This window comes from Diabrotica virgifera, chromosome 9 (assembly GCF_917563875.1).
Source record: "Diabrotica virgifera virgifera chromosome 9, PGI_DIABVI_V3a".
NCBI lineage: Eukaryota > Metazoa > Arthropoda > Insecta > Coleoptera > Chrysomelidae > Diabrotica > Diabrotica virgifera.
Genome location: NC_065451.1, coordinates 154,687,495 through 154,714,257, shown reverse-complemented (window position 1 = coordinate 154,714,257; position 26,763 = coordinate 154,687,495). Strand labels below are relative to the sequence as shown.

General features: G+C 34.8%; 1 protein-coding gene and 1 long non-coding RNA gene across 2 annotated transcripts in view; both read right to left on the bottom strand.

The window, feature by feature from the left end:
• Nucleotides 1–26,763, bottom strand: part of LOC126892258 (catalase) — a 540,038-nt gene that overhangs the window by 373,680 nt on the left and 139,595 nt on the right. The gene's annotated exons all lie outside the window — the stretch shown is intronic.
• On the bottom strand, nucleotides 19,556–22,998 carry LOC126892273 (uncharacterized). The gene is made up of 3 exons (XR_007700754.1): nucleotides 22,617–22,998; nucleotides 20,937–21,094; nucleotides 19,556–19,693 (listed from the first exon to the last, which is right to left on the bottom strand). It is a non-coding gene; the product is annotated as an uncharacterized LOC126892273 (long non-coding RNA).

Genomic DNA, 26,763 nt, shown 5'->3' with positions numbered 1-26,763 from the left:
CCAAAGCAAGGAACTGATCAGCCATCAGCGACCGCTGCTGGGTTGGTAAATTATGAGGTTGACAGGTGTATTTTTTGCGAAGGACAGCATGACAGTATCAATTGTTTTAAAGCACAAAAATTGTCTATGGAACAGAAACGACGAACATTGTCAGAGAAGAAAGCCTGTTTTCGATGTTTGAAGGTTCGACATTCTTCGAAGAACTGTAGAGCACCTTTGAATTGTATTTTGTGTTGTAAATCCCATGTTGTTTTGATGTGTCCTGATTTACCTGTTAACAAAATTGATACATCGACCTCAAGTATCAGCCGCTCGGAAGAAAATAGGACTGAGGATCAGACGCTTGCGAATTTGAATAATACACAGGTTTTTTTATAAACTCTGCGAGTAAACATAAGAAGTGCACATGGTACTAAACAAGTAAGGGCACTTATTGACACTGGATCGCAGAGAACATATATTTTACAGCGTACCGCACAAGAAATGGGTTTTTCTGCTAAAGGAACGGAAAATATCGTACATACGTTATTTGGCGGTAAAAGTACTTCTGAACAACGACATAAATTATACAAGGTAACTGCGAGTGAAGGAGCTTACTCTTGTTCATTTGATGCCTTAAGATCAACCAAAAATTTGTGCAGATGTCTCTCCTGTTTATCACGGCCCTTGGGTTGAGGAATTTAGTGACATGAATATTTCGCTCAGCGATGTCGGACATATAGCACCAATTGAGATTTTGTTAGGAGCTGATGTTGTAGGCAAATTGTATACAGGGAGGAAATATCAGTTACAGTGTGGTCTTGTAGCAGTTGAAACTTTGTTAGGTTGGACTCTTATGGGCAAGGTGCCGGCGGTTGCTTCTAATTTCAGCACATCTATGATGTCGATTGCGTTGTTTGTTGATAGTTCTTCTGTGGCGAAACTCTGGGAGCTTGATATTATTGGGATAACCGATCCTGTAGAAAAATTGACACGAGAGGTGGCGGCCAAGGAGACTAAGAATTTTTTCTATGAGACTATCCGATGTGACAACGAAGGTAGGTATGAGGTTATGTTACCTTGGTTGAACAAGCATCCTTTAATTTCAGATAATTTAGTTGTCGCTAGAAGAAGGTTAGATACTACTTTAAATAAGTTGAAAAAGTCCAATTTGTTTGAATCGTATAATTTAATATTCAATGAGTGGTTGAACGAGGATGTGATCGCAATAGTAAATAATCCGGAAGAGAATAATTGTGTGCACTATTTGCCTCACAGGCCCGTTATTAAAAATACTAGCGAAACCACGAAAATTAGGCCAGTCTTTGATGCATAATCTCATGAACAGGGTCGTCCTTCTTTGAACCAGTGTTTAGAGGTAGGGCCTAATCTTATTGAACTTATTCCTTCTGTGTTATTACGGTTCAGACAACAAAAAATAGGTGTTGTGTCGGATATTCGAAAGGCTTTTCTTCAAATTTCTGTACATTCGAAGGACAGAGATTTTTTGAGGTTCCTATGGGTAAACAATGAAGGAAAGGAATTTGTATTTCGACATAGGAGAGTTGTTTTTGGAGTCAACTGTAGTCCATTTCTTCTGGGTGCTACTATAGAATTTCATTTGATAAAGGCGCTGGAGAAGTGTTGTAATGATATGCCGTACTCTAAAAATACAATTGAAAGGCTTATGATTGGGTTCTATGTAGACAATTGTGTGACTAGTGTTACTGATGAGAATGAGTTGAGAAAGTTCGTATCAGAAGCAACTGCCATCATGGAGGAAGCTAAGATGGATTTGAGAGGGTGGGAGTCTTCTGGTAGTACAAAAACAGTTTTCCCTGTTCTTGGTCTTCTCTGGGACTCCTCAAGAGACACACTAAAAATCAATGGTGAAATTTTTCAGGGAGTGGTCGGAAAAGAACCCATAACTAGGAGACTGATGCTTTCTGTAGCTTAGAGTATATTTGACCCTATTGGTTTTACCTGTCCAGTATCTCTGTTCCCTAAACTGTTGCTGCAGAAACTTTGGGAAAAGCGCCTGGGATGGGATGCACCAGTCGAGAATGACATGGCTGAGGAATTTTGTCAATGGGTTACTCATCTTCCTGAACTGTCGAGTATTGAGATTCCACGTTGGATCCAGGCTGGGGCCATTGAAGCTGACCATTGGAGTTTGCACACCTTTTCAGATGCAAGTAAGAAAGCTTATGCAGCCGTAGTGTTTTTGAGAGTTCTTCGGAATGATGGTGTTTCGATTTTTCTTGTAGCAGCTAAGAGTCGTGTGGCTCCTTTGAAGAAGATTTCTATACCTAGATTGGAACTGTTGGCAGCCACTATTGGTGCTAGACTTTATCAGTCAGTCAAAAGACAATTTTCTCAGCATGTTAAGTCTTATTTTTGGAGTGATTCCACTACGGTTCTTTCTTGGATTCAACGTAAGGATGACTGGTCTGTTTTTGTTTTTAATAGAGTTCAGGAGATTAGAAATTTAGCCAATGCTGAGTGTTGGAAATATGTGCCTGGTTCTCTCAACCCTGCCGATCTTCCATCAAGAGGCTGTGGTGTTCGGCAATTGTTTGAATCTCGATGGTGGGAAGGCCCGGAATGGTTGTACAGAAACGAAAATTATTGGCCCCAACAACAAGTAGAGGTTGATGAAGAAGAAGTCGGCACTGAGAAAAAGAAAAAAGCCATTTCGTCACTATTAAATATGACGTCCGACGATTGGCACCTGCATTACTTTTCTCAGTACACAAAACTGTTAAGAATGATGGCTTGGACGCTACGATTTTGTTACAATACGAGAAATTCAAATGGAAAACTTACAGGCGAATTGGTCGCGGAGGAAATCGACAAAGCCGAAATGTTTGTGTTGAAGTTAGTGCAGAAAGAAGCGTTCGGTTCAGATACAAAACGAATTTCCTCGCTAAACACGTTTGTTGATGAATTTGGACTTATACGTTTAAAAACTCGCGTTGCCGAGAGAATTGACACGGAAGATTTTCGTCTGCCTATCTTACTTCCGGGTGAACATTTTATAGTGCGCAAGTTGATTTTGAGCTTACACAAAAACTCTTGTCACGTTGGTACACAGGGACTGCTTAGTTTGCTCCGCGAAAAATATTGGACTTTAGGGGGTAGACGGATTGTGCGGTCCATTTTAAAAGAATGTGGTGTGTGCAAGAGACAAGATGGGAAATCGTTCGAAGTACAAACGCCTTCATTGCCGGCCGATAGAGTTCGAGATGCTGCAGTGTTTGAGATTTCCGGGGTGGACTTAGCTGGGCCTCTTTACTTGAAATCGGGCGAGAAGGCATGGATTTGTTTGTTCACTTGTGCCGTTTATCGCGCAGTTCATCTGGAACTCGTTACCTCCTTGTCAACAAATGCATTTATTCAAGCTTTCCGTCGCTTTGTTGCCAGGCGTGGACGCCAGAGAACGGTTTATAGTGACAATGGAACGAATTTTACGGGACTTGAGAACGTGCTTAAGCAATTGGACTGGAACATGATCGCGGAATATAGTTCTACACAACGTATTAAGTGGCGTTTCAACCCCCTACAGCTGCATGGTGGGGTGGATTTTGGGAGCGATTAATAGGTATTGTGAAAGGACTTTTGCGAAAAGTTTTGGGTCGAGCGTCTCTCAATTATGAAGACTTATTGACATTGTTGTGTGATTGTGAGAGTATAGTCAACTCGCGGCCATTGACGTATATTTCGGATGATCCTACTGAGTTAGCCGCGTTGACGCCAGGTATGTTTTTACGTGAGCAAGTCAGTTACGAGTTGCCGGATTGTGATTTGCTAGAGCAGAATTCTCTCACACGCAAAATACGCCGTTTGCAAGAGTTGAGAAGTCATTTGCGAAAAAGATTTCGTGCTGAATATCTGGCTCAACTCAAAGCGGGAACGAAGAAGACGAAAGTGTCTAAAGTGTCTATCGGGGATGTCGTTTTAGTAGGCAACGAAAACATCAAGAGTCTTCAGTGGCCTTTAGGAAGAGTTATTGAACTTTTACCCGGTAGAGATAATCAGGTGCGATTAGTTCGTCTTGCGACGGCACAAGGCCAACTTCTGAGACCGTTGCAAAGGCTTTACCCAGTGGAAGTCGTGGAGGCAGTTACTGCTGGCGAGAATATCCAGGGTATTACCCTACGGGATGCGGCTCCAGAGACAGTGCCTCACGAGAACGGTTGTCAGCTCCAGGCTGAGGAAGAATCAAGTGAAATAAGTGCGGGAGTGACAAAAAGCAGAGCACCCGATTTAAATGAAAGATGTACGCGAAGTGGCCGGGTAGTTAAAACTCCTGTAAGATTCAAGTGACATTTTCTTGACTTGATTTTTTCATGACTCTGTTTGTTTTTGATATATTTTACTTTTCACTTTATTTAATATTTTATTGAAATTTTTCGTGACTCTCTGTATTTTTTGAGAAATTTTGTCAAATTCCCCAAGGTGGGAGAATGTCGAGTCATTATAAAATATGGCAGTGTCCGTGTTTAAAAGATATTTCTGCTTTATACATACGGCGAGCCATATGGTTTGTTTTTCGTTGTTTTAAGGTGAAGGGATGATGGGCGTACTAGCCAGCCCACTTGAGATTGAAACCTATGATAAGAATGTATTGCAGTTTTAAGGAATGTGTAGATATTGGATATTACGTTTTTAAGTCAGTCGAGTTTGTAACATTCTTTGGATAACATCCAAATAAAAACTTTATTTTAAGCTACACTTGCGTATTTTTAATAGGGGTAATTTTCTGTAATCGAAAGTTATTTTCTATAATTTAATTTCGAACCAGGGATCTTTGCGTGAAGTAACTCGTGGACATCCCAACGTAACAATCATAATGAAGTTGTGAAAAGAGGTTATATTCAGACCAATTGGCTTTTTTGTATTCCATTTAGACATAGGATGTATAGTATCATCTTGTATTGCAAAAGAATGATTAAGCTGCATTATAATAACGAAGTGGTCCGAGCCTAGTGACCTAGTGTGTCTGCTTTAACTGACCAGTCTATGCTATTAGCGAGGTCTGGTGAGCAGATTGAAAGGTCGACTGCAGATTTGGCACCTGATCTAGAAATTTTTGTCGGGGAACCGTCGACAAGGAGAACAAAAGATGACTGGTTTAATGCATTAACAAAATTTGATCCAGAAGCATTAACTTTGTAGGAGCCCCATAAATCGTGATGGGTATTAAAATCATCTCCGATAATTATTGTTGGTGTGATGTCTAGTGGACAGTAAACTGCTATGAAAGATATGTTATTAACTACAACTGCACAAGCTTGTAAATCTTCTGCAATATTGTTTAGAGTAATTATATTAAAACTTAAATTATTTTTTATTAATATTGCAACACCAGTTGTGCAATCGGCTCTATATTTTCGGACAATTGAATAACCGGTAAAATGATAATTTTTGTTTGGGTTAAATCAAGACTCGCCAATAGGGCTTTTCATTCACAGTCATTTATTTCGAGCTTCTGTCATCTGTCGTCTAATATTAAGATATCTACGTCATACGTCTTTGGTTTGCATCATTGGTAATACCAATAACGTATGACGTAGATATCTTAATATTAGACGACAGATGACAGAAGCTCGAAACAAATGACAATCGATGAAAAGCCCTATTAAAGCTATATCAATTTTGTAATCATTTAAAGCTTTGACCAAACTAAGTTTATTAGCAACCGCAGAGCGGGCATTCCATTGCATAATATTAATTGAATCAATATTCTTCATCATCGATTTGTGCATCATGATTATCAGTAATATTTTTAATAAAATTAGTGTCAATTTTTGAAAGGTCATCAAAAGAGGAAACTTCATTAATTACTTTTTTAAAAATTACAAAAAAAGATTTTAAACATTCATCACCACATAATTCTGGAACCGACTGTTCTCTGGGTGGAAAAGTAATTGGATTTTCAGAGTCAAATCTATAAGGAAACATAGGTTGATCTGTTAAAACAGTTTTCGGGGGCGACGAAGCTCTGCGTTTTTTGTTGGGATTTCTTATTTCAGATTGGGGCACATGTCTAGGTATAGAATTCGATTGGATAGGTTGTGACAAAAATAGTTTTGGTTGTGGATGCGGTCTAACTCTAGGTTGTGATAGGAGGGGAAATTCTTGTTCTGTCAAATGAGATAACATCTGAAAATTATTTTGTAATTTAAGTGTGGAAGCATATGAAGAATTATTATTACAAAAAGACTAAGTTTTCACTCTAATGGCATATAAAACAACATAATGCTATTCTACATCCCACCAGAATGAAAACAATGGGAACCTTCTTTGGTTACACCTCCGAGGCTTCTACAATTTGCAAGCCATACGGATGCTGAGACTAAGGAAGATGAGGGAATTCTACAATTTACAATTCACGTCCCATCTGCTCAGCGCGGTGAAGTTTCAACGAGAATGGTTCCCTTCATACTCCACACAGAGTAATTGTAAATCAAAAATGAATAACCATTTTCAATTTCGTTGCAAAACGAAAATACAGCCGAACCATATTCTAGTCCAATCAGAGAGTGCTGCAAGCACCTCTACCGGTTTCGAAACTTATTAGTCTCTCATCAGGAGGCACATATGCTGCTCTCCCTGATCCAACCAAAACAAACCCCAGCGTGCAGTCCCGGATTGCAACGAACGAAATGGCATAGATGCCCTAGCGGCAACTGCTAGCAAAAAGATTAAGTTTTCACTCTAATGGCATATAAAACAACATAATGCTATTCTACATCCCACCAGAATGGAAACAATGGGAACCTTCTCTGGTTACACCTCCGAGGCTTCTACAATTTGCAAGCCATACGGATGCTGAGACTAAGGAAGATGAGGGAATTCTATAATTTACAATTCACGTCCCATCTGCTCAGCGCGGTAAAGTGCAACGAGAATGGTTCCCTTCATACTCCACACAGAGTAATTGTAAATCAAAAATGAATAACCATTTTCAATTTCGTTGCAAAACGAAAATACAGCCGAACCATATTCTAGTCCAATCAGAGAGTGCTGCAAGCACCTCTACCGGTTTCGAAATTTATTAGTCTCTCATCAGGAGGCACATATGCTGCTCTCCCTGATCCAACCAAAACAAACCTCAGCGTGCAGTCCCGGATTGCAACGAACGAAATGGCATAGATGCCCTAGCGGCAACTGCTAGCAAAAAGACTAAGTTTTCACTCTAATGGCATATAAAACAACATTTTGCTAGCAGTTGCCGCTAGGGCATCTATGCCATTTCGTTCGTTGCAATCCGAGACTGCACGCTGAGGTTTGTTTTGGTTGGATCAGGGAGAGCAGCATAGGTGCCTCCTGATGAGAGACTAATAAGTTTAGAAACCGGTAGAGGTGCTTGCAGCACTCTCTGATTGGACTAGAATATGGTTCGGCTGTATTTTAGTTTTGCAACGAAATTGAAAATGGTTATTTATTTTTGATTTACAATTACTCTGTGTGGAGTATGAAGGGAACCATTCTCGTTGGAACTTAACCGCGCTGAGCAGATGGGACGTGAATTGTAAATTGTAGAATTCCATCATGTTCCTTAGTCTCAGCATCCGTATGGCTTGCAAATTGTAGAAGCCTCGGAGGTGTAACCAGAGAAGGTTCCCATTGTTTTCATTCTGGTGGGATGTAGAATAGCATTATGTTGTTTTATATGCCATTAGAGTGAAAACTTAGTCTTTTTGCTAGCAGTTGCCGCTAGGGCATCTATGCCATTTCGTTCGTTGCAATCCGGGACTGAACTCTGGGGTTTGTTTTGGTTGGATCAGGGAGAGCAGCATATGTGCCTCCTGATGAGAGACTAATAAGTTTCGAAACCGGTAGAGGTGCTTGCAGCACTCTCTGATTGGACTATAATATGGTTCGGCTGTATTTTCGTTTTGCAACGAAATTGAAAATGGTTATTTATTTTTAATTATTATTACGTTTTGCTTCAGAAAAAGTTAAATTATCTTCAGCCATCTTTTTTTTTAATTGTATATTATTTTATATGAAATGGACAGTCTTTTGAAATAGATTTATGAGTATTAATTTTAAAATAAATACAACAGGTGTCTTGTGGTTCGCGACATGAATGAGACTCTTCCCTTTTTTACCACAGTTTATACAAAGCGTTGTTACGCTACGTCATTGTTTGGCTACATGGCCATATTGCAAACACTTAAAACATTGCGTCACCCTGAAAATATACGGTTCTACTGGACATGAAACCGAGTTAATGAAAATATTTGATGGCAAAATGTAACAATCACAGTTTGTCTAGGCACCAAAACTGTTTCACCATTTGACACGATTTTTCGTTTCACTCTCTGGACATCGGTGATTGTTACATGTGATAGAAATTTTTTAAAAAGATACTGTTCATCGAAAATAGTATCAACATGCTTAATGACACCTTTCCTAGATAATAGATTATTAGGTATAAATGCTTTTAAATTTTCTTTTTGAAGGTTTGGGTTAGTAATTAGATTATTGGCATCTCTGATAGATTTTAATTGTACCCTAATTCTATTCTTACCCTCCCTGTCTAATCTTAATACATTTTGAACGCAAAGTTTCTTGTGAAGAATGTGTCCAACTAACATGAGGTGTAAATTTTCAATGTGGTGTGAATTTCCAATGTTTTGATCATTTACTTTTTCGATAAAAACCTTTACAAATTCCGAATAAATGTTAGGTTCTTGCAAATTAAAGATCTTACTGTTTTGCTGGTTTTTATCAGTGGTATTTTTACTGCTGTTGGTAGGGTCGATGTGTTCGGTGAGAGAATTCATTTCATCAAGTGTTTCATTTGCTTGTATTCCCCCATCATCGGGGATGATCATTGACCATTGTAGATAACCTCACAAACACTATTCACTGGTTTTTACTGAGTAAATATCAGTAATTTAATGAGTTTTAAAAGTTAAACCAGAAAAAAATTAAATGTCCAAACACAACACAAAACAATCCAATTACTGCGAGAAGAAGTTAAAGGCTGGTCAACCCATCGAACCTTTACTTCTTATCAGTAAAAACTTATATGAACTAACAAAAAAAATTACTATTTAAAATAATTTACGTTTTATAAAGGTTTTTCAACAAAAAGTTCAAAATTGACAAGTAATCGTTATTTAACTTTTTGACGTATGAAATTATCTGTCTAATATACCTATTATTAACTGACATTTTAAAGGTCGATTATATTATCAAAATGTTTGCGATTTATTTTTACAAGGAAACGATACTGTTAGTGCAAGTGTTTTCTTTAATATTGAAAACGTATCAATTTGGTCGTACCTGGTCAGATTACCCGTATGTGCGCCAATGGTGAATATTAAATTCTTAATTGTATGTCAAAAAATAGACAATAGGTAACTACGTCTTACGACACACCAAATTTCATTTACATGTCTCAACAGGTTTTAAACAATAAATAAATCGTCAGTTTGTAAGAAAAATTTCAACACCCCCTATCTCGGAAAGAAGCATTTGCGGACATACATTTATAAAGCAAACTGTCGTTATTTTTTCATGCAGAATTACCCCTTGTTTTCCAAACTTATTTAAATACAACAGCCTGTATTGATGAAAAACATGGCTAGTTGATAAAGTACCTAACTTTTTTATGGTCCAACATAAGCGAATGAATAAAAATACAGGATGTTGAGAAAACATGAGGCTATAGTTGGGTTTTAATTTCAGTATTTTATAAATGCTAGAATATTCCACAGGGTGATGCGAACTTTGGGAAAAAGTTTAATTGGTACACCCGGTATACAATGACAAATTACCTGTTTAGCAACAATATTATTACAGCGATATTGTAAATGAATAAGGCTATAACATATTAAAAATCACTTAAATCGGACATGTCTAGGAAATTCTAGATCTCAGAAATGACCCATTTTGAAGGTGGGAGGTTAATTTTGCCGGTGAGAGTGAAAGAAACTTTGTAAGTCGATTATTGTAACTAAAATTATAAAATAAAAGATAATAAATAAATAATAAAATTACTTTAATTGATTTTAAAAATATCTAAAATTTATAAATACGAAAAATATAGTATGAAACTTCATGCTACAGTACAGCTTATTCTACCACTTTTCTATTTTTGTTTAATCTTACTGTTTTTTTGGCTGTACTAATAATTATAATTAATAGTCATAATTTTGTTTCTTTTTGTCATAATTTTGTCACATAATTGTATCAGAATTATTTTATCTATCTCAAAAACAGTTAAAACGTTTATTGTGTTTGTGAGATAATTACTACTTTACATTAATTAGCACAATGAGATAAGGTACAAAATTGAAAGTAAAGCCACTTCAATTCTAGGGTTACATCATTGTATCAAAATTATTTTATCTATCTCAAAAACTGTTAAAATGTTTATTGTGTTTGTGAGATAATTACTACTTTACATTAATAAGATACAAAATAGGGAACTTGCACATTTTTACTTTATCGTACTATATACAGTGGTGTAGTGGTAAAATTAGCTGTGCCGGAGCTATACCTCTACCGAGGTGAGAAATCGAGGGGGAGAGGCGAGAGATAAGAAGGACACAATATTTCAATATTGTTGTGGCTATTCCTCCTTCCGTGGTGGGGGGAGGGTTGTGGTGACACGGACACGGTAGTGCTGGGCGCGGACCGCTGAGATGTCTATCATGTCTATCCATCAACTATCCCGTCTGCCAGTCGCTCGCTCAACTTTTGCGCTTACAATTACGAACTACCTAATCGTAGCTGCGTATGCCTTAACTGATTAACCACGATAACTAACGTGTAAAAATTACTTAGTAAAGGACAAAACAATATTTTCTAAATAAAACAATTTCAGATCTATTTTTGTCCTATATAAAAAATTCGATTGAAAAAATCGTAGCCGGAGCGCCGCTCCCCCTTCAAAAGCTGTGCCGGAGCGACGCTCCGGACCGCTCCGGCTCCACTACACCACTGACTATATACGTAGTATAGTATAATAGATAAAGTTATAGGATCATGCAAAAAAAAATTTTTAGATTTCACTTTTTTTCGACGTTTTGAGTCCCCCTGAGTCTAAAAAGCAAATAAAAAAACATGTCGGAAGTATGTACGTACGTATAGTCGGAAAAATTAAAGAATACCCATGAACGAACATATAAAACACGCTGTATTTTCCTGTCACCGTGTCACACAAAAAATTGGCCAGCGCAAGTACATGTAATAATTATTGTTACATGTACTTGCACTGGACAATTTTCTTTGTGACACGGTGACAAGAAAATACAGCGTGTTTTATATGTTCGTTCATGGGTATTCTTTCATTTTTCCTACTGTACGTACGTACGTATGTACGTACGTACGTATGTCGCCACCGCCCAGCAAAAACTACTGCACCGATTTTTATGAAATTCGGTATGAGTAAGTTTAAGAGAACTTTGTCGAGAAACTAAGCTTTTAAAAAAAAACCTCTCAAAGGGGCGCCGAAATAGGGGGGTTATTTAGGGCCCATTTTTGCAAATTTTGACCGAAATGAATGAAATTCAACTCAAAGTAAGCTCATCGATAGGTAAATAAAAATACGGAATTTGACATTTCCAAATTCAAAATGGCGGCCAACATGGCCGACCGCCCACCCGACACATTTCCCTATCTATCTAAAAACTTGTTTAAGATAAGTTTAATTTGAAAAAGTCGTTATATAGCCTAAAGATGGGGCTATAAGAAGGATGTTATCGTTTTTCAGAAAAAGTTACGGGTTGCCTATATTTAAGGGGTCAAAATTTGACATACATTTGAACTAGATTTTCTCAAAAATGGCTCCAAGGAATTTATTTATTTTTTGATATATTTTTGATATCCTATCGGTAAATTGAATGACATTAGTCAGATTTCTTAACTCCCCATAGGAGGGGAGTTATGAGTTTTTTATAAAAAAATATTCGAGTGCCCGCAACTTCCTTCTTAATAGAAACTAAAATTTGAAATTTTGCAGACATATATGGTACTTTATTATCTATTATCAAAATAAATTTTAATAAAAATATCGCTTCCGGTTGAACCGGAAATGAATAAAAAATCTTAATTTTTTTAAATACGCCCTATATATTTTTACATATTTTAAAATAATGCAAAATTACCTTTCCAATGACATAAAATTAATTGCTGTAGCTCAAAAACTCGAAAAGTTACGGTAAATAGAAATTTTGCTATAATCTTATATGTGTCCTCTCTCACGCGATCATAGCAGAGCATTATTGTAGGGCAGTCAATGAGGGTATTTGGCTCCGAATTCCATCCTACTACATTGATATACTTGATATTTTCAGTTAGTAGGGAATAGCTCAAGAAACAAAATCTACCCTATATACTATGGCGCTTTTATCTTGGGGCGGTTCCCACTTCTTCAAGGGGGTGGTAAATTTGTTGGTCAAAATAAGCACGGAAGTGGCTAAAGAACCTATTTCTAAGCAAAAACTGGTTTATACTTTTTTTGAGAACTCAATACTTTTTGAGAAAAGGATCCCCCAAACCGACGCGAAAGTTTTGCGACGCGAACTTTCCGTAGCGGAACATTCGCAGGCGGAGCGGTAGCGGACAAGGGTTCCCCACATTGACGCGAAAGCCGACGCGACTATTCGCCATACAAATGTGAAGAAATTATATTTTTAAATCGGCCAACAGGTTTAGGAAATACAAGACATCAAAAATGACCAAATTTTTAAGTGGGCGTAATCTCTATGCAAGCAAATTTTAATAATATTATTATAATATATAATGAAAACTTATCATTTTCTCCTAATTCTAACTCTATACTATTCCAGACTTTATCCTTTTTTCTTATATTTTTATAATCTTCGTCCGTTAAATCATATATTATAGGATATTGTTTAACAATTTCAATGAGTTTTTCTGTAACAACCATTTTAAAACACGCGAAACTACAACGGTAGCGGAAAAAACCGTGCATGCAGCGTTTCATGAAAGGAACGCTGTTCTGCCGCGACCGTTGCGGATTCCGCGCAAAGTGGTCTGAACACCTTCATAATCCGCCGTGAATATCGGTTCGCCGCGATTCCGCGTAGGTTGCGGTTGCGAAAGTTTCGCGTTGGTTTGGGGGATCCTTTATGCGTAGTTGAAAATTGGCCATTTTCATTGAAAAATGACACCTTTTCGGACGGATTTTTTGTGAATACCTTAAAAACTATGCATCGAACTAAAAAAACCATATAAAACATTTTTTACATTATAAAATAAAGAGATTCGTTCCTTCGTAAATGTTCTATTTATAATACAAAAAGAGATATGGTAGGTGAAAATAGTTTGTTTTTTGGTGCATGCTCAAATTGGTGTATTCAACTTGAAATAACAGAGGAACGGTAGGTTTTAGGTGTGTAATACTACCATCACCTTTTGTAGTGTTTGAAAAGGCCTTTAAAACGAGCACCGTTAAATGTCGGTTACATACAAATTAAGCGAGATATGGTGCAAAAAAATATATGACTAATGTACTTTAAGGAAAAATGAAAAGTATATACATTTAACTCTCCATCCACCATAATTTAAAAGCATTGTTTTTCTTTTGCAATACCTTTTAATATAGTGTTATTTCTACTTTCAAAAAGTTAAACGAGTTCAAAATGAATGGTTTTTGTAAAAAATGTGATCAAATTATAGAATGAATTTTTAAATTTTCTTAAAAATCTTTCTTTTTCTCCATGTAATTCGAAAATAAAAATATTTCACCCCTGAGAAGTGGTGGGAACCGCTCCCATGATAAAAGCGCCATAGTATATAGGATAGACTTTGAATTATGAGATTGAACTACTCCCAAAATATCATTAAAATCCATGCAGTAGGATAGAATTCGGAGATAATATCTTGTTCTTAATCTCGCGCATTGACTGGCGTAATCGAAATAGAATGAAATGCAAATATTGTAAACTATTAATTTCTCAGAAAAATGAACTAATTTGAAATGAAAATATGACTATAATATTCTATTAATTTATGCAATAATCTATACATCTATAGTGTGTCCCCGAAATATGGCATCGAACATTTTCTCAAATGCAGGGATTAATGATGTGTAGAACCATAAAATACTTTCAAGTACAGAAGGTGTTTCTAAAATATCAAAATAACGAGTAACTTTGTTATTTTTATAGAATGCCAGTATCTAGTACCATAACGATAATAGATCGGTACGATAAAGTTCTCGGGCGACCCTTCCGTCCAGCGTTTTTTATTACATAATAATGTTCAGATTTGTACAAAAATGAGATTTCCAAAATTTCACGCTTCAAAAACTCATAATAACTTAGAAGTACTTTAAAGTCTTCTGTATTTTAAAATAGTTCAAACGACCCGTAACGTCACATAGTTTTACTAGATTGTTATGTTTATGGATAATATATTTAGTTATAATCTTCTTCTCCTTCTTTAGTTTATTGGCCTCCTCCTACATGGGTATTTGACCAGTTCATCGTCGCAAAATAAGAGGAAAATATTTATATTCTGACATTTATCGTATGTCATTGTAATAATATATACCAGTTTGTTGAGATTGGAGTTTGATACAGTTTTTGAAGGCAATGAAAGAAGGTTTACTATGGAAAATAGAACCATTTTGTAAAAGTACAAGTTTTTTATGAATAGTTCAAACGATCAAAAACACTTGTAACGTTACATAACTGTATTTTCTACTGACGTTTATAATGTCTAATTTAAAATTATATACAATTTTAAATGAATTAAATGAAACCCATTCAACAATTATATACAATTTTGTTTACTTTGTTTTTGCAGAATGTAAACATATAACCCAATGACGTCACGACCCGTTTTGGGCTATCTGGTATAATTTGAATTTTTAATCGTCTTTAGGGGCCAAACGAAAGACAAACAAAACTTTTTTTCTTTGATACATGTTTTAAATTATGTTCTGTTGTGATTTATAATATTTTTTCGAATTTAAATTTTATGCAAGTTCCCTATTGAAAGTATTTAGGTAACTTAGCCACGATATCATAATAGTCTGGGCTGATTATCGGAGAATAGGCCATTTCTGGGAAAATTATTTACCAGCAATTTTATTGCTGGAATCGAATTATAGGATCCTATATATTAATAATATAGGTATGCAAAGTCCTCAGATAGTGTGCTACTTTTTTTATTAACAAAATGGCGCCCGAAAATCGTGTTTTTTTTTAAATTATTGCTCGATAACTCCGAAGATTTTAACTTTACAACAAAAACACTCAAATAAAAATTCACCGTGATTAAATTTTGCATAGAGACGTGTTTTTCCCGATCTGCTCCGACGAAAATTTTCCTCGGAAAATGCGGGTTTTCCCAACAAAATCTTTAATTTTCAAATAAAGTTTTAGATAAATAATTATCTACCAATAATTAAATAATTTGGTGACTTAAAACCCTTCTTGGTTTAGATTATAGTTCCAGAAGCTGGTGAAAATTAAACGAATATTTTAGCAACAATTCAATTGTTACTTAATTATTTACGGTCGCAATAATAACCAAAATAATTATGATACACTGATCAAACTTTGAAATCTTATAAAGATGAGATGCCTATTTAACATTTTGTCGACAAAATAGAAATTTTTAATTTTTTTGCATAATCTTTAAATGTTTAAAAAAATAGTTATAAACAAATTAACGTTTCTCAGAAAGTTTTTATTATATTATAATTTTAAAAAATAGCTAAAATGTGCATTTCAAATATCTTGAAAATGAATGCTTTAAAACTTTTTTGCAACCATTTTCAAAAAAGTTATGAAACAGCAAAATAAACATACGATTACTACGGTGTTTATAATTTTTTTTTAATTCTTTCAAAGCGTAGAAGTGAGTTTAAAGTACAAGCTAATTATTTACAAAAAAATATCGAGTATCAGTTTAATGGTTATGTTTTAATTAAAGATTATAAATATATATTTTTGTAATTTACACGTGCGAAAGTCGACTAATACAGTACTGTAGCTAAAGTTTTCACTCGGAGCGACGATCGGCCGCGCGACGTACACTTTTAATAAATAATGTATGCTGCGTGTTAGTCGCTTCGAGTGAACATTTTAGCTCCGACTCTGTATCAGGCCTACTTTTGCGCTAAAAATTACAAAAAAAAGTATTTTTAATCTTTGATTAAAATATAACAATTGCACTAATTTTTGACATTTTTTGTGAGTAATTCGATTGTACCATAGACTCACTTTTAAGCTTTGAAACAATTAAAACAAATTATAAACAACGAAGAAATCGTATATTTACTTTGCTGTTTCATAACTTTTTTGCAAATGGTTGGAAAACAATTTTAGAGCCTTCATTTTCAAGACCTTTGAAATACGCATTTTAAGTATTTTTTAAAATTATAATATAATAAACAATTTCTGAAAAATGTTAATTTGTTTATAACTTTTTTTTAAAACATTTAAAGATTATGCAAAAAAATGAAAAATTTATATTTTGTCGGCAAAATATTAAATATGCATCATATCTTTATAATCTTTCTAAGTTTGATCAATGTCTCATGATTATTTTGGTTGTTATTGCGACTGTAAATTGTTAATTAACAATTGAATTGTTGCTAAAACATTCGTTTCATTTTCACCGGCTTCTGAATTTATAATCTATACCAAGAAAGCTTTTATTTCACCAAGCTATATAGTTACTGAAAAATAATTACTGGCCCAAAAAATTTATTTGAAAATTCGAGATTTTGTTGGGAAAACCCACATTTTTCGAGGAAAATTTTCGTCGAAGCAAATCGAGAAAAACATGCCTCTATGTAGAATTAAATTGGGGTGAATTTTTATTTGAGTGTTTTTGGTGTAAAGTTAAAATCTTCGGAGTTATAGAGCAATAATTGAAAAAAATACGATTTGTTGGCGCCATTTTGTTTATAAAAAAAGTAGCACGCTATCTGCGGACTTTGCATACTTATATTAATAATATATACGATCTTATAATTCGATTCCAGCAATAAAATTGCTGGTAAATAACCTTTCTTTGTACTTTACTAATTAGATCAGCGTATTATAAATATTTTTTTTTCAAAATTTAAAGATTATGCAAAAAAAAAGAAAAATTTATATTTTGTCGATAAAATATTAAATAAGCATCTCATCTTTATAATCTTTATAAGTTTGATCAATTTATCATGATTATTTTGGTTATAATTGCGATCGTAAATTGTTAATTAACAATTGAACTGTTGCTAAAATATTCGCTTAATTTTCACCGGCTTCTGGAATTACAATCTATACCAAGAAAGCTTTGATGTCGCTAAGTTATTTAATTATTGATTAATAATTACTTACCTAAAACTTTATTTGAAAATTAGAGTTTTTGTTAGGAAAACCCGCATTTTCCGAGGAAAATTTTCGTCGGAGCAAATCGTGAAAAACATATCTTTATTCAGAATTTAATTGCGGTGAATTTTTATTTGGGTGTTTTTGTTGTAAGGTTAAAATTTTCGGAGTTATAGAGCAATAATTGAAAAAATACGATTTGTCGACGCCATTTTGTTTATATAAAAAGTAGCAAACTATCTGCGGACTTAGCATACCTATATTATTAATATATAGGATCTGATAATTCGATTCCAGCAATAAAATTGCTGGTAAATAACTTTTCCATGAATTTTGCTAATTAGCCCAGAGTATAATGGTTTTAATTTTAAAACAGATTAGCATGATTGTAATTAAGATCTTTTAAAAATAACTTATTTTTATCGAAGTACAAAAATAAACAAAAAACAAGATAGTTTTGGTGTTACGATATGGTTTAAATGCATATTGCGGCAATGTAGGTATATTAGGTATATTAATTGAACCATAAAATATGATATGATAGATAATTTAATATTACAACACATGTTATTAGGTCCTTTGACTACATCAAAGCTTTCAATTTAGTAGAAAGAAAGTCTAAACTAAAGAACAACATGGCATTCTGTCGAAAAGGGCATGCGTCATCATTTTATGTTACTCTTTGGATAATTATACCATAAAGGATGATCAACGTTTATGACAAACAATATGAAGTTTAATTTCCAGAGAAATAAAACCTCTAATGAGACCAAGTTTCTGGTTACGCCTATTCGTGGTTTCTATTACAAACTTACAAACCATGCGAATGATACATAAAAGAAGACACGGGGAAGTTTAAAATTTGCACCTCACTACATGCCTATTCGTCATGGCCAAATTCCATTGAAACTTGGTGCCGATACTCAGGAGTAAAATTAATACAAAATAATTCTCAGTAAAATGAACCTAAGAGACGTCTTTTATTTCATTTCCTCCAAATACCGTCATAAACGCCCTTACGTAGGTTTCACTCTCATTTGAGATCCTCAGAGGGTGTATACATGATTACCTGTGTCGGTACCTCCCTCTCTCTCTCTCTCTCTCTCTCTCTCTCTCTCTCTCTCTCTCTCTCTTTCTCTATCTCTTTCTCTCTCTCTCTCTCTCTCTCTCTATATATATATATATATATATATATATATATATATATATATATATATATATATATATATATATATATCTCTCTCTCTCTCTCTCTCCTGTCGTTTCCCCATGACTGAGGATCGTGATTTCTTCCAATATTCCTAACAATGTTTCTCCATTGGTCTCTATCTTCAGCTGCTCTAAGAGCTTCGCAGAATGAGTTTCCAGCTGAATGCTTTATTTGGTCAGACCATCTAGTTGGTGATCGTCCTCTTGATCTTCTCTCCGGAACGTTTCCAGAAACAATTAATCTCTCTAAACTGTCGTCACCTCTGCGAACCACGTGACCAAAGAATTGCAGAATTCGTTGCAGACATATTGTGGACAGCCTTTTTTAATATTGAGTTGGTTTAGAATGGAAACGTTTGTCCTACCCGAATAACACAAAACATTCCATGAATGTTCCTAGAATGTACACACAGGACATTGAAAACATTCCTGGAATGTCCCCAAATGCACACGAATGTCCCTGGAAAGTCCCAGGAAAGTGCTGTGTCAGCATTTTAAATATTCTTAGAATGTTCTGTTGGAACATTCCATGAATGTCTACGAATGTTCTTTGGACATTCAGTCTATTTTTTAGACTGAATGTCTTGTTGGAACATTCCATGAATGTTCTTTGGACATTCACAGTATATTTTTAGACCGAATGTCTTGTTAGAACATTCCATGAATGTCTACGAACGTTCTTTGAACATTCACAGTATATTTTTTAGACATTCACTGAAATATATCGTCAGTAATGTGACAATACCTCCTATATGTTTTTTCATGAGGTTTGCAGGAGACGAAAAACATTTTTTAAGGTCACTTTCTGTTTTCGTACGTATTCTGACTTTTTTGTAGTAAATAGATAGTTGAATTTACTGCAAAACAAGTCAAAAAATATATGAAAACAGGAGGTGGCCGAAACAAGTTTTTAGTCTATCTTACAAATCTCTTGAAAAAAACAGATAGGAGGTATTGTCACATCACTGACGATATGTGGCCATACCAAATAATACATCCTTGATAAATATAAACATTTTTATTGCAAAAAATCTTTACATACATTTTTTAATGTAATTTACTGACATTCCTAAATATTATAAAAAAATGTGTCACATTTGCTTTGTAAACCTTTCTTTTGCTTTTCGTAGCCACATATTCCGTTTCCTTTCTGGTTTTTTGTAGACCACTTCTCTCAGCTGATTCTAAAAGAAAATAAAATAAAAGGTAATTTTTCTATCCTTTACAATTAACAATCAGAAGAAATATTATTTACAGGTAATAATACGCATAAATAATAATAATAAAAAAATAAATATTAAATAATATTTAAATAAATAATAAATAATATTTAATAAATAAAATAATAATAATGAACATTTTGTATTTTGACAACGACATCCGACGTGGAAGTAGAAACCTTAATAAAATTATTTTTTCAAGTAAATTGTGGCTTATTTCCTCATTAGAATAGTTAATTACAAAAAAGCCACAAAGAAATAGATTTTTCACAAACAAATAAGTATTTAGTATTCATTATATTTATTGTTTTTATTATTTACTTTAATGTCCTACTGGTACATTATTTGACAAATAATGACATTTCGAAGTCTGTTAAGTATGATATAACGCCCTTGGGCATTAAATTTAAATAACGACTTAGATACTGTCAAGTTGACAAATATCAACCTAAGTAAAACTATGGTTACCACAATTATGTTACTACTGTTACTGGTAAATGTACTTATTTAAAAACTAATCAATTCAAAATTCATTCAAATTTTTCGCATATAAAGAATAATTTAGTCAGACATTAAACGTTGAAGGCACCACAGGTATTATAATAATAACGCTTTCGGTCAACGTATATCCCTCAGGCCCTTGTTAAAAACACCATTGACCTCAAGCGTTATTATCCTTATAATACCCTTGGTACCTTAATAACTGTAACATAAGATTATACCTTAATTCTTGTTTTCTATTTCTGATGTTTTTATTTATTTACATTGAATATTAATCTGTTTTGTTGTATAATCTACTTCGCAATAATTATGTGATATATTTGACTTAAAATGAATTCAAAAATTTTTTGCAGTTGGGCAACAATGTCAACTTAGATCTCCGATGTAGATAATGAATTACAACAGTATCTATATTGTACAGACTGTATTATTAATTAGGTTATTTATTTATTTATTTATTGAAATATACATCCACCAGGTATAAACCCATAAAGGTGTACATAAGAAAACTACATACATTGACTGAACACTTGATGACAAAATATAAAATAAAATAAAGAATAACCAAAAATGTTTCTGTTGTTAATACACATGCACAATAATAAACAAAGACCTTAATAAAGAAAAATAACATGGCATCAATTCGATAAGCTATTGCGTATTTCGCGTTTAAAGATGTTAAAACCAAGAAAAAAAATGCATATACCTGTGTGACATAAGCTATTGGAACAGCACAGTCTCTTAAACGAACAGATGAAAGTGAAGTTCTGTCAATATCTTTTTCTAAAAAGTGTTTTGAACATACTCCTCTATTAACAAATCTGATCTATACTTCATGTCTTCTTCGCAGGATCTTCTGGAAAGCTAAAAATACAAAATATATGCATTACTAAGCATTATTAACAAATTTTAGTTTTAAATAAAAAATATGATTAATGGACTCACAAAATATTATAAAACAGCTTAGAAATTGTTTATTAGTATAGTCGGTTCCCCAAACTCTGACACAACTGGCTAGTGATTTTAGTACGTAATTTTTTTTGTTTTTGGCCAATTTTGCCAAAATTACAGTAATTATTAACTATTTAGTTATTATTTTTTTTTGCGAATTTTACCAAATTGGCAAAATTATTTACTAAAATCACTAGCCAGTTGTGTCTGAGACTCAGTAGTACTGAGACTGAGTTTAGCAAATCGACTATAATATTCTGTGTATTCATTAGTTGGTACTGCATATTATAGTGTGTGGTCTACCATCCTATTTATAAAGGCATACATTAGCAAAAACGCAAAAAGAATTACTTTAGTTTTACAAATCCTATTGTTATTATCTCTATTTACTATTTTAGTTAGGGGCTGTCCATTAATCACGTGATGCTCGAAAGGAGGGGGAGGGGTCCATAAAAAATCACGAAACATCACAAGGAGGTAGGGGGGGTGTAGTAATATATCACGTGTATTTTTTTTTCGGAAAATGCCCGATACGTAGCCCCTTATGTGTATTTATTTTTTCGTCAAATGCGTACAAAAATCGAAAGCAGCATTGCTGTAACTAATAAAAAAAAATCCATTTGTCTTTCATATACACAACCCAGCAAATTGGTTCCACCCAAATTATGCTGAATGTTATGATAAGAAGCGACCCATTTCAAATCGTTTTGTTGTGAATGTAGCACATGTTTCCACTAAATAGGAATACTGACCGGGACTCTGTCGCCCTCTCCGACTTTTTATTTATGAGCCTTTAGTCTTTAACATGTGTTTTACCTACTATCTGATGAATTGGAAATTCTCAAAATCCTGTCAGTTTTATTCCGTTGTTGTGTCACTGAATACATGCGTTTAAACTGTTTTTAACTTCGTACTTTTTTCATCACAATGTCTAAGCTAAGTGATCTGTATAAAGAACTATTTACAGAGTATAAGAAAGGAAAAAATCCTGGTGTCGCTCAAAAAGAATTTAATGAATTATTGGTTAACGGGAAACAAAAATATACAAAGGAAGAATTTTTGTAGATACATACTAAAAATACAGGTGATATAGGGGGTAGGGGGGGGGGTTAGTTTTAAACCTCACCATGTATCACCAAGGGGGAGGGGGGGTTAAAAAATGCCAAAAAAACATCACATGATTAATGGACGGCCCCTTAGGAATAAGCGAAGTTTGTGGCTTATTCACAATTATTATTAAAATAATAAATGGATATGACCAATTATTAACTTATAAAATAAAATAATAATTCTTCTGATTTATGCCTTTTATTCACTTTGTTATATCTAGGTTACTTAAAAGATTTTTTATGAATAGTATTATTAGGGTATTAATAGTATTAATTTATTTTCTGAAATACAGGGCATGCCTTCGTTTACATATTTGCATACTAACCTTTTAATAGGGCTTTTCATTCACAGTCATTTGTTTGGAGCTTCTGTCATAATTGAAACGTTATTCCTGCAGATTTTTTATCTACATTTGTTTCTGCTACTCCAACTGCGTTAAAAACAGGACACCATTTTATTCACTATGTTAATAATACTATTAAAGCTATTATAAAAGTATCCGAATTAAAAAAATATTCTTAAAAAGCACAAATAATACAAACAACGATCCACCCACGGCAAAGCAAGGTGGCCAAGATGAGTATGAAGATGCCAAGATGGCCGAAGCGAGGTCGTTGGTTGGTCGTTTTTAGTCACGTGATGCCCTCTCAAGCGCCATGCACAAAAATATATGCACGGCGAATTTGAAAATGAACGCAAAAGAAATAAATATAAATGCCTCTCTTGGGTTTTGCATAAGTTATAAGTATTTTTTTTATTAACAAAATCGCATTCCAAATTGAATATTCGCGAACAATAATTTTTATTACATTTGTATGTTTATAATATTGTATTAATTGAACTTGGGAAACTCTTTAAATTTGACATATTATTGCACTGTAGGCCTAAAGTGTCACTTAGTTTGTCTGGTATGTTATAAGTAATGTTGTATCTGTTACACGTATGTATTATTTCGCAACTTAAAATATAGGAACATTGGTAGTATGTTCACAGAATGTCTTATGGTAACATTCCAGGAATAATTTAAACAGATGTTCACCGAATGTTCCCTAAATGTCCAGGACATTCAAATATTGATAGAACTTTGGTAGTACATTCCTGGAATGTTGTGTGTTGTTAGGGTATGAGCTGTCCAAGGTATGCGCAGCATTCTTCTCCAGCACCACATCTCAAAGGCATCAATTTTTTGGCGCTCGCATGCGCGAAGAGTCCAAGTCTCTGCTCCGTATAGAAATATTGAGAATACAAGGGAATTCACCAGTATCATCTTGATATTTTGAGAGAGAGAGAGAGAGAGATCTGTCTTTCCAAAGTTTAGTTAGGCGACTCATCGCATTTCTTGCCATACCAATACGTCTCCGAACTTCTGCTTCACAGTTACCATCGTTAGTTATACTAGACCCGAGATAGACAAAGGTGTTTACTATCTGGTATTCCTGTAATATGTTAGTCAGTTGAATAGTGTCAAATCTGTCGACCACCATTATTTTTGTCTTAGCTTTATTGATTTTCAGACCAACTTTATTGCTTTCGTACTCAACTTTTCGCAGAAGATCAAACATTTTTTGCTCATTTGCTGCTATAAGTGTAGTGTCATCAGCAAATCTTAAATTGGAGATTTTTCTACCAGCTACTGTTACTCCACCGGCCCATCCTTCTAAAACCATCCTCATGACATGTTCACCATAAATGTTAAATAAGTCAGGTGACAACACGCATCCTTGTCTAACACCTCTCTCGGTCTTGAATTGGTTTGAGAACTTCTGATCTAGTCGTACTGTCGCTATATTAGACTGGTACAGATTTTTAATAAGTGTCACCAGGTGCATTGGTGCACTCATTTCTATTAAAATTGACCACAGATTTATCCAGCTTACACAATCAAATGCCTTTTGGTAGTCAACGAAGCATATAATCATAGGTACTTGAAATTCTCTAGACTTTTCAATGAGTTGTCTCAGGTTCAGGATTTGTTCCCTTGTACCTTTACCCTTTACAAACCCCGCTTGTTCCTGAGGTATTTGGTAATGTAGATAGGTTTTTAATCTGTTTTTGATGATATGCAACAATATTTTACTAGCATGTGTTATTAGTGACAGTGTGCGGTAGTTTTCACATCTGGTAGTAGTTCCTTTTTTGTGTAGTGGGATATAAATTGAGGTACACCAATCAGATGGCCATTTACCTGAATTCCAAACAGCGACACAGATAGAATGGATGATATGTAATCCTTTGTCACCTAGTAACTATAGTATTTCACATGGTATTGAATCAATGCCTGGGGATTTATTTCTCTTTAGTGATTTAATTGCATCTTTGACTTCAGCAAGTAAGACAGTAGGTTCTCTAGGGTAGTCAGAAGGCCACTGATTTTCTACTGATACCTCGTTATTTTTATATAGCTCGCCACAGTAGTTTCGCCATGTTTCCAATATTTCATCAGTATCGGTCTTTAAATTACCTTCCTTATCTATTACAGACCACGTTTGAGGTTTAAATTCTCTGGTAAGGAGTTTGATCTTCTGGAATAAGTCCCTCGGTTCATTTCGACAGCCATGTTCCTCTATCTCTCTGCATATTTGAGAGATGTAATCAGCTTTATCTTTGCGGCACTGTTTTCTGATTTCTCTCGATAACGCTATTCATCGTTTGTTCCGTATCTAGTTTTATGTTCTTTTCTGCGTTGAATCACAGTCTACGTAATATCGGAAATCCATGGCTTACGGCCAGTGGAAACCGCTGCCTCACAGTCTTTTGCAGCCTCGATTACCTTATCTTTGAGATAGATCCAAGTGCTCTCAGGCTCACTATCTACTTGGTCTAAAGAAAGAGCATCTTCTAGGTTTTGTTGGAAGTCATTGATTTTTGATGGACTTAGAGACATGACTTTTCTCTGAAGTGTTTTTTGGGGACTTTGAAACCAAGTCGAACGTTCAATACCAGGAGTTGATGATCGCTTCCACAGTCTGCGCCAGGAAATGCTTTACAGTTGATGGACGACGACTTCCATCTCGATCTTATTAGGATGTAGTCTATTTGATTCCTTGTTCGTCCATCTGGGCTGCGCCATGTGTATAATCTCCGTGGATGATGTTGATATAACGTGTTTGTAATTGTAAGATGTTGTTCTACACAGAACTCCACTAGACGGTCGCCATTCTCATTTCTCTGTCCCAGTCCATTTTTGCCCAGCACTTCTTCAATATTTTCATTAGATGACCCCACTTTGGCGTTAAAATCTCTAAAAATTATGACGAGTTCACGATTCGGAATAGCGCGAACAGTTTCTTCTAGACGACCATAGAACCTGTTGATGTCTTCTTCTTGTGCAGCTGTTGTAGGAGCGTATACCTGGACAAGGTGTAGGGTATTGGTGGATATTCTCATTTTAAGGGATATTATCCTGTCATCAATGGTATTGTATCCAATTACGTAGTCGTTAAGTTTAGAGGGTACAATTATTGCGACTCCATTTGTTCTTTTGTTATCTGGGTCTGAAAAATAGACGAAGTTGCCAGCAGTTGTTTTAAAATGCCCTTTTCCTCTCCAGTGAGTTTCTGAGAGTCCCAGTACCGAAAGATTGTGGTCTGCCATTTCTTTTTCAATGATGTGTAACTTTCCAGGGTTTTGGATCAGTCCCTGGACGTTCCATGTACCAATTCGCTGACATTTTCTTAAATTAAATGAAAATTTGGATTCAGTCGCACAATTTCTGCCAGGTGCCTGGTCCCTCACACCTTGGCAGCCGGTAGCAAATTTCACACCATCCGACCCGGAACCGAGATGGCGCCGAGCGTGAGTCGGGTAGCTACACATTCCATCTTAACTTACCAAAATTATCATCGTTATGGGAAGAAATTCTCTTGGAAAATAGTGCAGTGGTTTCCCTTTGCCTTCTGCACCGCTGCATATGTGCCGTTTCTGTGGCTATCATTCTCGCCGCATGGTCAGTTTTGTAACAGCCAGCTGCCACTGTCCAACCTATCACCATGTCTGGCTATGTCGGTACCTCTCAGGTAGTCATATCATATTATACTCCATCTGAGGATCTCTAATGAGAATGATACGTACGTAAGGTCGTTTATGACGCTCTCTGAACGAACTCAAATGTAAGGTCGCTTACAAACAAACCACTTTTTGAAGTCGAAGTCAGCTGCAAAAAGTCGAGCGTTTGTGGTTTTCTGTCGTTATATTTATTTATTTATCGTATGGCAATTACAACACATTTAGCAACAAAATTACAAGCACTAGTAATATAGGTATATGACAAACTTTAAATAGTTACATACAAACATCAAGTATATTAATATAATCAATTGACTCTGAAGCTGCAAACAGGAAGTCTTCAGGGCTACCATTGTAGGATCTTGAGGGACACTCTTCAATAATGTGGTCAATGGTTTGGTTCTCCCCACAGTCACATTGAGGAGACGGGTTCTTTCCTCATTTATGTAGCATGTATGCACATCTGC